Raw genomic sequence first — 19,117 nt, 5'->3', positions numbered from 1 at the left:
TGTGTTAGTTTCTGCTTTATAACAAAGTGAATCAGTTATACATATGTTCCCACATCTCTTCCCTCTTGCGTCTCCCTCCCTCCCACCCTCCCTATCCCACCCCTCTAGGTGGTCACAAACCACCTAGCTGATCTCCCTGTGCTATGCGGCTGCTTCCCACTAGCTATCTATATAAGTGAAGCTGGGAGGTGGAGATCAAGGTGGTAGAATAAAAGGACATGGAGCTCACCTCCTCCCACAGATACATCAAAAATACATCTACATGTGGAACAGTTCTCACAGAATACCCACTGAACACTGGCTGAATATCTAATACAACCAAACCTGCAAGAAAGATCACCATGTAGCAGGGTAGGATGAAAGGGGGAAAAAAAAAGAATTGGGATGGAACTTGTGCCCCTGGGAGGGAGCTGTGAAAGAAGAAAGATTCCCTCACCCTGGAAACCTCCTTCACCGGCTGGGAGCTCAGCTGGGACAGATAGGGAGCTTCAGAAGCTCAGAGAGTGCAGCATTTGGCTTGCAGCAGGCAGGACAGAGAGAAACCAGCACAGATGGTCATTGCCACATTGCTACACTTCCCAGCCTGAGACACCTGCCTGCTGGTGTTCGTGGTGGCTGGGTGCTGAAACTCGGGCTTCAGTGGACAGACCCAGGGGGAGGACTTGGTTTGGCTGCATGGAGATGGCCCAGAGGCCCTGGAGTGTGGTCTATACTGCAACTGGAGGTGTACACAGGACAGAGCCTGGTCCTGCCATAGGAGCCCTGTTGTTAACACATGTGCAAAGGGGAGGGTGTGGCCCTCCCATAGCAGCCTCATCCTCCACATGCTAACAGCGGGTGCAGCTCTGCCTCTCCAAACTATGGGAGCACACACACACAGGCAAGTTGTCCACATGCGGAGGCTAAAAATCTCAGCTGATTCCTGATGCTTCCACCTTGGGTGTGGTGCGTGGCTTCCATGGGTTTATGCTGGCTGTTTTGTAAGCACTGACCCTAGGGGACCTCCGAACTCATTACTGGTGCTCCCACAGCTAAGGCAGGTCCAGTGGCAGCAGAAGCAGGCTTTGCAGGTGTGCATACGCAGAAGTGGGGCTGAGATCTGAGTTGATTCCTGGTGCTGCCACAGTGGGTGGGGGTGCATGGATTTGGCAGTTTTATGTTGGCGGCTTTGTGAGCACAGCACCTGATGGACAACCAAGCTGATTAATGGCATTCCCACAGCAAAGGCGGGGCGAAGGGCAGTGCCACCAACATTGTACTTTGTGGATGCACACACCCAGTGGCAGGTGATGTCACAGAGCGCATGTCCAGATGGATAGCTCTTGGGGAGGAATGTGCAATGGCTTCTTTCCCAGCGGGAGCACTCCAGTCCCACCTATCTCACACTGAAGCTTAGAAGTGGATCTGGGGGCTTCTATTTCCAACAACTGGTGAGCAGACTCTGCCCTCAACAGGGTTGTGACAACCACAGAGCAAAGTGGAGGCCCTGCTCAACACCCAGCACAGGCTCTGGTCACCACAACACCAATCACACTATTAAGGGGAAAACAGCCAGCACACCCTGAGGAAAGATGTGACAGGCACCCATACCAAAAACAGCCCTTGCACCAAAAATATTGGACTCATGCAGGCTACACAGGGATGTTCCCACATAAAAACAGCCCTTCAAGACCACAATAGATAACTATTTCTCCTAAATTCCTAGAGTCAGAGAAATATAAGTAAAATGAAAAAGCAGAGAAACCACTCCCAATTAAAAGAACAAGAGAAATTAATTGAAAGAACAAACAATGAAACAGACCTCTCTAGTGTAACAGACCCCACATTCAAAAAGGAGGTAATAAAAATGCTGCAGGAATTAAAACAGACTATCAATAGAAATGCAGATCATTACAATAAGGAAACTATGAAACGGAGCCAGTCAAAATTAGACAGCTCAATTGCTGAGTTGAATACCAAGCTAAAGATAATAAATAACAAACTAAATAATGAAGAAGATTGAATTAAGTGATCTAGAAGATAGAATAATGGAAATCACCAACTCAGAACAGCAGACAGAAAGACAAATGGAAAAACGAAAGCAACATATGAGACCTATGGAATAACGTAAAGTGTGCCAATATACGCTTATTAGAGATCCCAGAAGGAAAAGAAAGAGAAAAGGGGATTGAAAATGTATTTGAAGAAGCTATGGCTGAAAACTTCCCAAAAGTAAAGAAGGAAACAGATATCCAGGTACAGGAAGCACAGAAGTTCCCAAACAAGAAGAACCCAAACAGACCTACACTGAGACATTTCATAATTAAAATGGCAAAAGTTAGAGGATTCTAAAGGCAGCAAGAGAAAAACAGAGTCAGTTACAAGGGAACACCCATAAGGCTATCAGTTGATTTCTCTACAGAAACATTGCAGGCCAGAAGGGAGTAGCAGGATACATTCAAAGTCCTGAAAGAGAAAAACCTGAAACGTAGAATAGTCTGCCCCACAAGATTATCATTTAGAATAGAAAGAGGGAGAAAGAATTTCTCAGACAAGCAAAAACTAAAAGAATACAGCAATATTAAACCTATCCTAAAAGAAATATTGAAAGGTCTTCTTTAAATAGAAAAGAAGCAAGAATCTATAGTAAAGGGAAAATCAAAACAGGAAAGGTAAATATATAAAAGGATTGTAGATAGCTTAAATAAGCCAGTATATAGGTTAAAAAATACAATCAAAAAATTATTGTGAAAGCAATAATAACTACAATGAACAGCAAAAGGATAAATATGAAGATGTGAAAGAAGACATCAGAATCACAAAATGTGGGGGAGGGAGTAAGAAAATGTAGATCTTTTAGAATGGTTTAGATTCCCAGTCTAAAGCATGTAGATAAAGTAATGGGTTAACATACTTGAAAACCAGGGTAACCACAAATCAAAAACATACAATTACAAAAACAAAAAAGAAGAGAGCACAAACATAATACAAAAGAAAACCATCAAGCCACAAAAGGAAAAACAAAAAGAAAGGAACAAAGAAAAATACAAAATCAACTGGAAAACAAAGTTTAAAATGGCAATAAATATATATCTATCAGTACTTACCTTAAATGTCAGTGGACTAAATGCTCCAATCAAAAGGCAGATTGGATCATAAAATAAGAGCCTACAATATGCTGCCTATAAGAGACCCACTTTGCAATGAAGGACACACATAGATTGAAAGTGAGGGGATAGAAATACATATTTCATGCAAATGGAAATGACAAGAAAGCAGGGGTAGGAATACTCATATCAGACAAAATAGACTTTAAAACAAAGGCCATAAAGAAAGATAAAGAAGGACACTATATAATGATAAAAGGAGAGGGCGTTGCATTCCTTAACATATATGCATCCAATATAGGAGCACCTAAATGCATAGAACAAATACTAACAGGCATAAAGGGAGAAATTGTGAGGAATACAGTAATGGTAAGAGCTCTTAACACCTGACTGACATCATTGGACAGATCTTTCAGACAGAAAGTCAATAAGGCAACAGAGATCCTAAATGACAAAATAGAAGAGTTACATTTAATTGATATCTTCAGGGCACTACATCCAAAAAAACCCAGAATGCACATTCTTTTCAAGTGCACATGGAATATTCTCTAGGATAGACCACATACTAGGACACAAAACAAGCCTCAACACATGTAAGAGGATAGCAATTATTTCAAGTACGTTTTCTGACCACAACAGCATGAAACTAGAAATCAACTATGGAAAGAGAAATGAGAAAAAAAATCATTACATGGAGACTAAACAACAGGCTACTATAAAACCAGTGGGTCAACGATGAAATCAAAGAGGAAAACAGGAAATACCATGAGGCAAACAACAATGAAAACACAACCTTAAAAAAAAACCTATGGGATGCAGGAAAAGCAATCCTAAGAGGGAAGTTCACAGTGATACAGACCTTCCTCAAAAAAACAATAAAAATTGCATATAAATAGCATAACCTACCACCTAAAATGATTAGAAAAGGAAGAACAAACAAAACCTAAAGTCAGCAGAAGGAAGTAATAAAGATGAGAGAGGAAAACAATAGAAAAGATCAATAAAATCAAGAGCTGGTTTTTTGAAAGGATAAAAAAGTTGGCAAACCTGTCACTGGGCTCACCTAGAAGAAAAGAGAGGGGACCCAAGTAAACAAAATAAGAATTGAAAGAGGAGAATTAACAACCTATACTGTAGAAATACAAAAAATATCACAATATAAAACTATGAACAGTTATATGCCAACAAATTTGACAACCTAGAAGAAATTGACAAGTTTCTAGAAACATATATCCCACCAAAACTGAGTCAAGAAGAAATAGATAATTTTGTTTTTGGCCGTGCCGCACATCTTGCGGGATCTTAGTTCCCCAACCAGGGATTGAACCTGTGCCCCCTGCAGTGGAAGCATGGAATCCTAACCACTGGACCAGCAGGGAATTCCCAAGAAATAGGTAATTTGAACAGACCAATCACTAGAAGTGAAATAGAATCTCTAATTAAAAAAACTCCCTGCAAACAAATGTCCAGGACTGGATGGCCTCACTGGGGAATTCTACCAAACATACAAAGAAGAATGTATACCCATCCTTCTCAAACTCTTCCAAAAGATTCAAGAGGAAGCAACACTGTCAAAGTCATTCTATGAAGCCACCATCACTCTGATACCAAAACCAGACAAAGAGACTACCAAAAAAATAAATTACAGACCAATATCTTTGATGAATATAGATGCAAAAATCCTCAACAAAATATTAGTGAACTGAATCAAACAACACATAAAAAGGATCATACTCCATAATCAAGTTAGATTCATCCCAGGGTCACAAAGATGGTTCAACATATGCAAATCAATCAGTGTGCTACACCAAATCAACAAAAGAAAAGACAAAAACCACACGACCATCTCAATAGATGCAGAAAAAACATTTGATAAAATTCAACATCATTCATGATAAAAACTCTCACTGAAGTGTGTATAGAGGGAACACATCTCAACATAATAAAAGCTACTTATGACAAACCCACAGCCAACATAATAGTCCACAGAGAGGGACTTCCCTGGTGGCACAGTGGTTAAGAATCCACCTGCCAATGGCGGGGACGTGGGTTCAAGCCCTGGTCCAGGAAGATCCCACATGCCACGGAGCAACTAAGCCCGTGTGCCAGAACTACTGAGCCTGTGCTCTAGAGCCTGTGAGCCACAACTACTGAAGCCCACGTGCCTAGAGCCCATGCTCCACAACAAGAGAAGCCCTGCAATGAGAAGCCTGTGCACCACAATGAAGAGTAGCCCCTGTTCACCGCAACTAGAGAAAGCCCACGCACAGCAATGAAGACCCAACACAGCCAAAAAAAAAAAAATAGTCAACAGAGAAAAGTTGAAAACCTTCCCACTGAATTCTGGGACAAGACAAGATGCCCACTCTCACCTTTCTATTCAACACAGTTTTGGGAGTCCTAGCCATAGCAGTCAAACAAGAAAAAGAAATAAAGGGTACAGGAAAGAGATAAAGTTATCATTATATGAAGATGACATGATACTCTATATAGAAAACCTTAAAAACTCCACACAAAAACTACTAGAACTGATAAATGAATTCAGCCAGGTAGCAGGATACAAGATTAACACAGAGGAAATATTCCATTTCTTTATACTAACAATGAAATATCAGAAAGAGAAAGTTAAAAAAAATCGCTTTTAAAATCATTTGAGGGCTTCCCTGGTGGCGCAGTGGTTGAGAGTCCGCCTGCCGACACAGGGGACACGGGTTCGTGCCCCAGTCCGGGAAGATCCCACATGCTGCAGAGCGGCTAGGCCCGTGAGCCATGGCCACTGAGCCTGCGCATCCAGAGCCTGTGCACTGCAATGGGAGAGGCCACAGCAGTGAGAGGCCCACGTACCGCAAGAAAAAAAAAAATCATTTGAAAAAATTACCCAGGAATAAACCTGACCAAGGAGGTGAAAGACTTATATGCTGAGAACTATCAAACACTGATAAAGAAAATTGAAGATGATTCAAAGAAATGGAAAGATATCCCATGCTCTTGGATTGGAAGAATTAATATTATTTATATGGCCATATTACCCAAAGCAATCTACAGATTTAATGCGATCCCAATGAAATTACCCATGACGTTTTCCACAGAACTAGAATAAATAATCCTAAAAATTTTATGGAACCACAAAAGAGTCAAATATGCTAGAGCTATCCTGAGGAAAAAGGGCAAAGCAGGAGGCATAATGCGCCCAGACTTTAGACAGTACTCAAAACAGTGTGGTATTGGCATGAAAACAAACATATGGATCAATGGAACAGAATATAGACCCAGAAATAAACCTGTACACCTACAGTCAATTAATCTTTGATAAAGGAGTTAAGGATATATGAATAGAGGAATAGAATGGAGAAAAGATAGTCTGTTCAGCAAGTGGTGTTGGGACAGCTGCATGTAAATCACTGAAGTTAAAACACTCCCTCACACCATACACAAAAGTAAACTCAAAATGGCTTAAAGACTTAAATATAAGACGTGACATCATAAAACTCCTAGAAGAGAACATAGGGAAAATATTCTCTGACATAAATTGTAGCAATACTTTCTTAGATCTGTCTCCCAAGTCAAAAGAAATAAAAGCATAAATAAACAAATGGGACCTAATCCTACTTATAAGCTTTTGCACAGCAAAGGAAACCATAAACAAAATGAAAAGACAACCTGTGGAATGGGAGAAAATATACACAAACAATGCAACTGACAAGGGATTAATTTCCAAAATATACAAACAGCTTATACAGCTCAATATCAAAAAAACACACAACCCAATCAAAAATGGGCAAAGACCTAAATAGACATTTCTCCAGAGGAGACATACAGATGGCCAACAGGCACATGAAAAGATGTTTATCATCGCTAATTATGAGAGAAATGCAAATTAAAACTACAATGAGGTCTCACCTCACACCAGTCAGAATGGCTGTCATTAAAACGTCTATAAGTAATAAATGCTGGAGAGGGTGTCCAGAAAAGGGAACCCTCCTACACTGTTGGTGGGAATGTAAATTGGTGCAGCCACTATAGAGAATGGTATGGAGGTTCCTTAAAAAAAAGTAAAAATAGAGTTACCATATGATCCAGCAATCCCAGTCCTGGGCATATATCTGGAAAAGATGAGAACTCTAATTCAAAAAGAGACATGCATCCCATTGTTAATTAGCAGCAATATTTACAATAGCCAAGACATGGAAGCAACCTAAGTGTCCATGGACAGATGAGGGATAAAGAAGATGTGGTATATATATATATATATATATATATATATATATATATATATATATATATATATGATGGAATATTACTCAGCCATAAAAAAGAATGGAATTTTACCATTTGCAGCAACATGGATGGACCTAGAGTTTCTCATACTAAATGAAGTAAGTCAGAGACAAATATATATCAGTTATATGTGTAATCTAGGAAAATGATACAAATGAACTTATTTACAAAAAAGAAACAGATTCACAGACTATAGAAAACAAATTTATGGTTACCAAAGGGAAGAGGGTTGGGGAGTGATAAATTAGGAGCTTGGGATTAACAGATGCATACTACTATATATAAAACAGAAAAACAACAAGGACCTACTGTATAGCACAGGGAAGTCTCTACTCAATATTCTATAATAACCTATATGGGAAAAGAATCTGTAAAGAAATACATATGTATAACTGAATCACTTTGCTGTATACCTGAAACTAACAGAACATTGTAAATCAACTATACTTCAGTTTTTTAAAAAAGAAAAAAAGTGAAGCTAAATGTGTACTGTATATATTAGTATAGAATATATGAGATTAGAATTAGGTGGGTTTTTTTCCTCCCATTTGAAATTTTAGCACACCTAATTCTGGCAAAATTGAGTATATGTTCCTCCAAGGCCTTATAAAATGAGTCTTTGTGTCATGTTTTATCTCTTCTTTTAAAAACAGTAAACTTTGCATGTTGAGAAATCTATAAAAGCAGTTGCAGGAAGTACTTATATAGCTCTAGAGTTTTCATTATAGAGTGGTAAAATTCAATTCTTTCTTCTTGTAGCAGCAAGAAACATGTTTGAACATTATTTCCCCCCAAAAGTAATAATAAAGCTGGACTATATTAATGAGAAGAATCAATTTAGCACTTTGCAAATTCACCAGTCATGTAGTCATCTGAGGGATAGTTCATAGTGCTAAACAACTGTTTAGTAATGTGTACATGATGGGAGTCAGTGTCACATTGTGATTAAGAGCTGAAAATCTGAGCTCAGAATGCCAGGCCAGTAATAAATGCCAGTAATAAAAAGGAATGAACTATTGATATGTTTAACAACATGGGTGAATCTCAAAATGATGATGCTGAGTGAAAGAAGCCATATAGAAAAAGAGTACCCGCTGTGTGATTCCATTTCTATGAAATTTTAGAAAATGCAAACTAATTTATAGTGAGAGACAACAGACCAATGGTTACTTAAAAGACAGCGGAGGTGGGGTGGAAAGGGAGCAGTTACAAAGGGGCTTGAGGAGAATGTTGGGTGTCATATATATGTTCATTATTTTTATTGTTATGGTTTCCTGGGTATATACATATGCTAAAACATCAAATTCTATCCATTAAATATGAATGGCATTTATACTTGTATGACAATGAAAGGTCAACAAGGCTATTTTTAAAAATACAGGGACTTCCCTGGTGGTCCAGTGGTAGAGAATCCACCTTACAATGCAGGGTTCGCTGGTTAGACTCCAGGGCAGAGAACTAAGATCCTATGTGCCATGGGGCAACTAAGCCCACATGCCACAACTACTGAGCTCGCGCGCCTCAGTTAGAGCCCATGTGCCACAAACTACAGAGCCCACGCACTCTGGAACCCCCACGTGCCCTGGAGCCTGCATGCCACAACTAGAGAAGAGAAAACCCTCACACCACAACTAGAGAGAAGCCCATGTGCCACAGCGAAGAGCCCACATGCCGCAACGAAAGATCCTGCACGTCTCAACGAAGATCCCGTGTGCTGCAACTAAGACCTGACGCAGCCAAAGATAAATTAAATAAATAAATAAATAATATATCCTTAAAAAAAATAAAAATACATTTCTTCCATAAACTAAATTGATATAAAAATTTAACCTTTTCTTGGGTTGTTTTATTGCGTGTTTTTAATACTGAGCTCAATTGGAGTTTTATCGCTAAAATTTAAACTTCAACTTAGGGTCACTGTCAAAAGATGTCCTACACTCTGTAAAAGATTATTAATGCCCAGAAATAAATTAGAAACTAGAGAGAGTGCTATTTTATATTGCAATATGTCAGTTGAGTGTGTTTTGTCTGTTATGTATGGATTTCAGCAAGTTCAGTTCATGGAAATATTTATTTGTGTGTGTACATCTTCAATCCCCCATGTATATCTACACTGCAGTTCTTTGAAGAGGCGAACAGTTTATGAAAGTGTCCTTCTAGAGTGATTTGAATCATCCTCGATTTTACATACAGCGATTGAGTCGTAAAATTTTAATTTATGCATATATTATAAGGAGACTTCATTCAAAGGGAGGCATATACATACAGTTATTGTAAGGAGCCATTTCTTATGTTTTTATTTATCAGTTTTTGGATAAAATTGGTTAATAATAAGCAACCTTTGGTAGGGTATTTTAACAGAATTCTGAATATTCTATATTTTAGTCTGCCAAACAGTAAAGTTATAAGGAATGTGATGCTTTGTCATTATGTTAGGTCATCTATGTAAAATAGGCTACATTTATTCCAAAAGGAGAATTACTTTGAAACTTCTAATGCTTAGATATTTAAATGCCATGATTATGCTATAATGAATATTTAAATCTTTGGAGTCAGACATAGTTGCTGCTAATGCCAATCAAATCTAAGATGACGAAAGAAACCCTGCTTTCATGAATAAGTAATCTTTCTCCTCATGGGTTTTCTGAATAGTCTGAGAATTTATGTGAGAATAGGAAAAACACTGTTTGAATGACATTTTATCTAAAAAAGTGGAGCAACCACAGGAGCAAATGTAGTATATTAGAGTCTGCTTGACCTGTTCACAAGGCTTTGTGAGTTTTGAACTCGAAATAAAATGCTTTGTTTGATTTTAAACATAGCTAAGAATGTCAGATTGGTGTCTGAATATCTGAAGCCTTTATTATTCTCAGGAATTACATATTGGTAATCCAATATGAATTCTAAAATAATTTAATGGTTACTGTTATTTTAACTTTATCATGGTAATAATGTTCTTTTATAAATAAACCTCCTAAGTTTCAAAGGTCAGTATGACATTGCAGCTTTGACTATGAAATTTCACACTGGTCATATTACTCTATTTTAAAACACTTTTTAATACCACAGTGAACTGTGTAAAATTCTGTTTAAAATTTGAACTATATTATAGAAGTATTCTACTGATGGTAGAGCCAGGATGGTTCAGTTGTAAGGTGTATTATTAAAAGAAAATTTCTCAACAGGATAATTAAAGGTGAGTACTAAGAAAGACCTTATAATAGACTTAAATCTCTACTGATACCAGTGGACTTGTAGTCTATTTGGGGAATATTCCTGAGGTTTCAGGATAGAGCAGTATCCATTGTACTTGTAAGGCCTCTCAAATCCATCTCCCAAAGAAAGGACAAGAAATATTATTTTCAGAAAGCAGCTCATCTTGGAAACTAGAACCATGTATATCAAAAGCCTTATGCCTGTGGAGGGCAAAATTTCTCCACTGTAACTCAGAAGAAAATACAGAAAAGGGAATCATCGTTACTGTCTTAAAAAGCCATTGAAACAATGATAGGAAATTTTGTGATTTGTACTTTTATTACTCCTAAACTTCGCACATCTCTAATTAAAATTTAATATTTACTAAACATCTAAGTAGTGTGCAAGGGAAAAAGATATCCAGATAGGTATAGAACAGACCTGCATTTCTCAAGCATTTTATTGTTCAGTGGATAGATAGAGGAAGTGGTCATTAGACATGTACCTAACTGATAATAATACACAGTAAATTGTGATAAGTGCTATGCATTTATTACCATTTATTAATTCAGTAACTATTTATAGCCTGGCTCCATTGCTGGGAAGATCAGAATGCCTAAAGTATGATCCCTGGTCTCAAAGAGCTCACAGTATAAAGTGGAAGGTAAGCACAAACAGTATAGAATGATAAAATCTATACTAGAAGGTTCACAGGGAGCGTAGAGGCAGAAGCATCGACATCTTGTTCTTTTTGTGAACAGGTGTTCTTGAGGAACTTCTTTCTAGTGGCTTTCACTGTTGTATAGGGTGTGTTTGCAAAACAAGCAGTACAGTAGAGGGAGTAATTCAAAATGTGCCGCCTTGTTACATTATTGTTCCTCTTTCAAGGAAACATGTATAGATATTTAACCCAATGGGCTCAAATGGGTAAAAACACCATAAGTAAATTTAATGTATTTCTTCTTGAATTTTACCAATATTTGTTACTGTAGATCAGCCTTTGTACACTCTTCAAAGTAATTAAAAATGAAACATCTTGTTTTAAATATCATTGTAGTTTGAATTTCTAGGCACCTAAGAGGCTTTATATGTATATCCATACAGAAAAGAAGCAGAAAGTACATTTGGATAATGATTGTCTTTTCAGTGTGCCAATGTATCATTTGCTATGGAGGTTTTTACATACCAGGTATTCGAACATTGTGTGTATGTGTCTTAGTATAGCATCAGTATAGTAACTATAAAGCATTTCAAGTTTTAAGCCATTTTTATGGACTTAATTGTGAAATTTGGAAAATGTTTTTAAACAGAATAATACATATACACATATGCACATACACAGATATATATATGTATTTCCAATAGGTGTCTGAAAGTTATATATTTCCTAGTCATATGTTATTGAACAAAAACCAATGGTGAATTGCAAACAAGGAAAACTGTTATATTTTATTATTTTTAAAAATTGGGATTGTGGATTATATTTAATAGTAAATCAGTGCTTCACTTTGTTCTTTATTTTGAACATTGTTATTGAATATAACTCTTCCCTATAAACTCTGACCACATGATATGATTCAGTGTGAAAATGTTAGAAGCAAATTGAATAATGAAAAAAGGTATAGTGTTTAATTGTACTAGGACGTTTTAAGAGGAAAGAAAACATGGAAGGAGCATTCTGAATGAGTGGTGAATCACTACCACACATTGCATATTGCCTCCATTAATTAATTGAAGGTGGATTTGTGTGCCCACAATCTGCTTCGATAGACTAAAAATGACAGTCGAGTCTCTACTTGCTTACAGCAAATGATTCTTTCTAAAAAACCTTTAATCATCTAAATATCACCAATGCAAAAATAGGACCCAGGTGAATCAAAGAGTTCTTTCTTTGAGCCTTTAAGAAGTAGACATTACCATAGCAAAAAGGGACTTTCTATTATAAGGTTTTAATACCTCTGCTTTATTTTCCATTGCAACAGAGGTTTACAAAGGTAGGCCTGAAGGCTGTGGTAGGATCTTCTAGAGCTTCACCATAGCCATGGTGGATGTTGAAGGAAAGGAACCTTAAGTACATGCAGGAGAAAAAAAAGCCAGACTTTAAAAAGAATCTCAATCTGTTTATTAAGGATGACCATCACTACATGCATATAATGGACAGTTTTGGATGCTTGAAGTATAGTATTCATACAGGGTTGCAGTTTTCTCTGACATAATATTATTTGGAAGATCTATACTTATCATCACACCAGTGATGGTAGGTGTGTAGCTCCTTTTAAAAACAGTTGATACACTTTAAAATATATTAAATCTCGGGCCTCCCTGGTGGCGCAGTGGTTGAGAGTCCGCCTGCCGATGCAGGGGACACGGGTTCGTGCCCCGATCCCGGAGGATCCCACATGCCGCGGAGCGGCTGGGCCCGCGAGCCATGGCCGCGGGGCCTGTGTGTCCGGAGCCTGTGCTCCGCAACGGGAGAGGCCACAGCAGTGAGAGGCCCGCGTACAGCAAAAAAAAAAAAAAAAAAAAAAAAAAAAAAAAAAAAAAAAAAAAAAAAAAAAAAAAAAAAAATATATTAAATCTCCTTTCTTCTAATTATGACCTTGTTGATTGTCCAAGTCAGTAATTTGCCTTGACACTCATTACATTTCCATTTTCTCAATGCAAAGTTGTCTGTATCTACATGGACATATCATTTATTATTGTTCAATAATAAAATAATAGAATCCTCATTTGCATGGTCATGGAAATCATTAAATCTGACTCAGTTCTCAGTTTCATTTCCCCCTTTCATCATCTCCAATTCATGATTATCAACCCTTACATTGAAATTTTCCGATTAAAGAAAATTCACACTGTGCTAATTTCCAAATTTCTACTCTGATTGTTTCATACTTTTCCTCCAGCAGTTGATCTGTCTTATGTTTTATTGCTTTATGGACCAGACCAGTTTTTTATAGGATGTCTAGTAATGTTTAAGGTCATTCAATTAATCATTCCTCAGTGTGTTTATATATTAATCCGTTGATGCACTCATTCATTCATGCATTTGCAAATACGTTTGGAAGGCCTACCATATTCTAAGAATTCTACAGAACTCTTGAGAAATAGAAATGGCTAGTTGGTCTTGTCATCCCAAAGACTGCACAGTATAGTGAGGGCAAGAGATACTTAAGCAGATAATTATAAAATAATGTGGTAAATGCAGTAATATGCATCTTCATGGAATATTCTGGAAACATTTGGGAGGAGCATCTTATCCTAGGGTGTCAGGAAAAGCTTCATGAGTAATCAAAGGCTGGGTCTTAAAGGACAAGTGAATGTTGGCCAGGTAAGGAGAATATTCTGAGATGAAGGGACCTGAGCAAACACAAAGGGGGGAAGAGCAGCATTGTGCTTGCAGGGAACTATTAGAAATCTAGTGTTGGCAGATCTTAAAGCATGAGGCATTTGATGTCAGAAGAGACTCAGGACAGTTAAGCAGGGGTCAGATCATGGAGTGGCTTTTAAATCATGTTAAATAACTTGGACTTCATCTGTGGGTGATTATTAACCACTGAGGAGTTTTAAGCAGGAGAGTGATCTGGTCAGATTTATACTTTAGATGAATCTACTGGCTATATGTCACAGGGATATGTTAGGAGATCATCAGAATAGTCCAGAGAAGCAGGGATGCAAATGAGGATTTGGACTCCAGGAATGATTACCAAAATTATAATGAAAATGTTCTGGAATTTGGTGAATTGTGACTATACTAAATATTGTGAATATACTAAAGACCAGTGAATTGTACACTTCATAAGAGTGAATTTTGTGGTGTGTGATTTATGCCTCAAAAGAGCTGTCATTTAAAAAGGCCTTAGTGGTGAATGAAAAATGGAGAGAGATGGAAATACCTGAGAAGATTTACAAGTTTCATGCTTTGGTGACTGGGTAGATGATTGTGCTACAAAATATAATGGAGGCTACCAGAGAAGGGGACATTGTTGGCTGGAAGGGGTAGTGATATTGGGGGTAGGTGGTGTTGATTTCAGATGTAGAGAGTTTGAGGTCTGTGTAGCATCCACTTGTACTTGAACTGGTGGTTGGCCTACTCCATAGATATAAATTTGGTAACACCTATCCTAGAGTTTCAGTAGCTCCCCCAATTTTTCTGCCTTCCATGTATTCCAGAAGTACAACAGAATTTCATTAGTGGCATCCCTCTTGGCATGCCAGTGATTCTCATTCCAGAAATAGGGTATATTAGAATCTACCTTGTGGAGAATTATAGTTTTAAAGGGCCTGCCTATCAGAGATGTTAATGTGTTCCATAGGATATTTCTGTCCATGCTCCCCATGTCCTTCATTAAAAATTATTGATATATGGTGATAGTTAAAACCATGAGGTTGGGTATGGTTACCTAGAGTTTTATGTCAAGTGGGGAGAACATTTAAGGGGTCAGAGAGGGAAGTACAGTTCCCAAATGCTCAAATAAAGAATGAAAACCAACTGGAGGAAAGACTCTTGGCAAATCACTGTTTTAAAATTATTATTTATTTAGTAAATGAATAAATAAACAAATGAATGTGATTTCAAGGAAACCAATGGAAGAATTTCAGGAATGATAGAATGATCAAACATTTCATAATCAAGAGATAAATTCAGTAAGATGAAACAAACTTATCCAATTGATTTGGCAATAAGGAGGGCTTAGGTGACCTTAGTAAGTTGAATTTCAGGGATGACTAATGAAGTAAGAGGGGAGGAGGGGAAGGCAATGGGTGTGGACTACACTCCTAGGAAATGTGGGTGGTAAAGGAGAGAGGGACTGAGAACATAGGACTCTGGAAGATGTTTGAATCCTACTTTTCCAATATCAAGTCATTCTTCTCCTAAATAAGAATTCCTATGATGCTATTCAGGAATCCTATTTAACCAATTTTTAATTCTCCCATGATACCAGAATTAAACTGCCCCCAAGTTTCTGATCATTTCATTTCTTAATTTATGTAATTTAGAGGTCGTTAACAGGTCATCCATTCAAAATGCCATGCTTCTCTGTATTCCATTTAACCCTGTAGTTGGAGGTTAAATTCACATATCAGTCTTTTTTTTTTTTTTTTTTTTTTTTTTTTAGAATTGACTGATAAAACCTGGGACTTTAGTGCTGTCATATCTGTAAGAGACATCACAAGTTGATGACATTTCCATAGTTAGTAATTGTGCAATGGTCTGTTTTATTCATCCCATTCTCTATTCTTGGTAAATCTCTGCCTTAAATCCTAGAAATAAATGTTCCACAGGTATTTGTTATACAAGCCATACATATTGACATTTAAAAACATTTCATTATGCACTGTTGAAGCACACATTTCTACCAGCATTTCTGTCATTGAGAGAGATCCCTTTTCCCTTTCCTACTTTGTGCTTTCTTTTTCTTTGATTCTTCCCTGGATCCCTCCTTTTTCTCTATCATTTAAAAATTAATAATCAGTTTTACTCAGTGTCTTCCTTGCCTGTGACTAAAAGCAGGAGGCTGTCTTTCTGTTTTGTGTGACAACAGCAACAAGTTTTATTTGAACCCTTCATATATTTCCAACTTCCTTTTCCTTCCTTTAAAGATGGAGAATTCCAGAATTAGGTCTACAACTATCGTTCCTATTCTTTTTTTAATTTGTTTAATTTATTTATTTTTGGCTGCGTTGGGTCTTCGTTGCTGCACGCGGGCTTTCTCTGGTTGCCGCGAGCAGAGGCTACTCTTTGTTGCGGTGTGCGGGCTTCTCACTGCAGTGGCTTCTCTTGTTGCAGAGCACGGTCTCTAGGCACGTGGGCTTCAGTAGTTGTGGCTCGCGGGCTCTAGAGCACAGGCTCAGTAGCTGTGGCGCACGGGCTTAGTTGCTCCACAGCATGTGGGATCTTCCTGGACCAGGGCTCAAACCTGTGTCCCCTGCATTGGCAGGGAATTCTTAACCACTGCGCCACCAGGGAAGCCCCCTTATTTTTTTTTAATATATATACTGACTCCTTCACTCACTGCCCTCAACTGTTCATTAAACTGTGCTTTTGAAGTGCAGCGATCTCTGTTATCAGTCTAGTGGCATTTGATAATCTTCATTCTCCCTGAAATTCAGGCAAAAGTAGAGATGGTTAATTACCCCTTTTTCCACTTTTAGGATTTCTTTCTGGAATTTCTTACCTGCCCAATGTCCTGATTCTTTCTCTGCATTCCACTGGCACCTCCACCAGCTCCTTTAGTGGTTCTCTTCATTCCTCCCTTCCGATGTTTGTATACACCAGGCGACAGCTTTTACCCTCTGTGCTATTCTCCCTTTTCACCCCCACCTTTCTCAAGACACTTCTCACCACCTCTGTGTCACCAGTTTTGCAATGTATATCCCTCCCTGGTCTCTGCCTCCTTGTAGACCCTGTCTGCTCTCTCTCACTTTCACCTAAATACTTTGACTTATTGTTCCTACTGTAACTTTAAATTTGATATGCTTAAAGCTGTATTTGATAGATAAGTAGATTTCTTGCTTGTTAGAGAGGTAGCCTCAACACATCATTAATGTGCACCAAGAAAATATTATTTCAAATACAGAATTCAATTGATCAGGATGTAGAAAAGCATAATAAAAAGTGAACATTGAGAAAATAAAAATTTTTGCAATTCTCTTTTTTAGTTCCAAACATTGTGCAAATAGTTTTGAAATGCACATCTGCCACAATAATGTTAAATGTTTATCAGAGTTATCAGAGTCCTAAATTAGCTTAGAAATCCCATTTTGAAATTAAAAAACAAATTCAAATTTCTTCTTTGAGGGCTTATGCTTAAAGCTGCCATTATTCTTTCTCACCTAACACCCAAAACTGCGCCTCATTTGATTACTTGTTTCCTGATTGAGCAGTAATTTAATGCAATAGTCTTGCTTAAACAAGGATTACAAGGCAGAGTGGATTATATTTAATCCTTTATCACAAACCTTTAGGCTTTATAGGAATATTAACTAACTATTGATTTTAATGTGTAACATTTTCATCATTCTTCTGACTTAAAAACCAGATGGAATCTCCGGTAAACCACTCACTGCAGCCCACACTTGTTAGCATAATCAATTTATCACACTTGTTTTACAAAGTTGTAAGAAAACCCCACAGAAGGGTGTTACTAAAAATTACAGCTGACGTAAGCTTTTCATATCATGCCAAAGGAAGGGCAGTTGACACTACCAAGAAATAAACTCTACTGCAGCCTCTTTAGTCATTTGTCAAGATGTATTATGTGCTTGTTAATATCAAGGGGTAAACACTGTCATTAATCTACAAGTGAGGAAAAATAAGTAACCACATCAGTGTTCGGGTGCCTGGCTTTTAATGGAAATTCATCTTTATTGCATCTTTCTTCCTTTTAAATTTTCTCCTGTTGTTCCCTTTTCATAAAATGTGCAGTTACATTGTAATGTTTGGAAAATATATATAATGCATTATTATGATGTTGGCCATTGTGAAATTTGCTGGGTGTGCTTAGTGAGACAGGCACTGACAATGCGGTAGTTAAACTGAGCCAGCATAGATTAGACTAAATGAGAACTCACCAGCTATAAATTTAACAAAGAGTTCATTTTCTGAAGTGATTGCTTTATGCATCTGCAAATAGGAAATAACAGAACATCCAACTGTTTTTTTTCCTAGACAAATAAAAAACTTGGATCTTGAAAAGCTTTCTTTAGAACCTTTAAATAGTTATTTTAATTTTAGATGCTGTTGCTGATGTGTTATGCAAAAGAAGGATATTACTTATAGTGGATGTGAAATGGAATTGCATTTATAGCATCTATTATTTGACTTAAATTGCCACTTATGTCTTGATATCTTTCTATGGAGAATCTATGAGTTATCTATATTAATTAGGTGAATATTCAAATGAATGTTAATGTGTTATATGACAATGTTTTATGTCCATCAGGTTTTCCTACAAAATCTAGTGGCATTAGATTTCTCCTTTGTAGGATTTCTAGTTAAAACCAATATATTAGCGATGAACCCTGTTTATCTAGCAATTCAGTAACAGTTACTCTCAAAGAATTAACAAATCAGAAGCATAACCGTGAAAATAAACTCCAGGAGATGCAAAGGCTGATTGCCGAAATAATAATAAATAATAATAAATCACTATTTATTGGGTTTATATCTGTGTCAGATACTGTATGTTGTCTCATGTAATCTGTTGAGGAACACTATGAGGTATGTATTATCATACTGATAAATTAAATGCCCTTCTTAAGACCACACAGCTAGTAAGTCATGAAACTTGGATTTGAACTCAAGTCTGCCTGGCTCAGAAATCTCAGCTATTATGCAGTGGGTTACACTGCCTCTTAGAGCATTTGCCCACGGAAAATCTTCTTAGCTTTTACTGTGAAAGATGTCAGGTGTGTTTACCTAAGTCATTAAAACACCTTAATTAGGCATGAGGTCTCTGTTTTCGTGAAATCCTACATTTTTTAGAGTTGTAATTGGCAATTCTTGTATACCGAACATGATAGGTTGAATCGCATAGTGATTAACAGCACAGATTCTG

This window comes from Mesoplodon densirostris, chromosome X (genome assembly GCF_025265405.1).
Source record: "Mesoplodon densirostris isolate mMesDen1 chromosome X, mMesDen1 primary haplotype, whole genome shotgun sequence".
Classification (NCBI taxonomy): domain Eukaryota; kingdom Metazoa; phylum Chordata; class Mammalia; order Artiodactyla; family Ziphiidae; genus Mesoplodon; species Mesoplodon densirostris.
The sequence above is the reverse complement of the archived record's forward strand: the minus strand, read 5'-3'. Positions refer to the sequence as shown.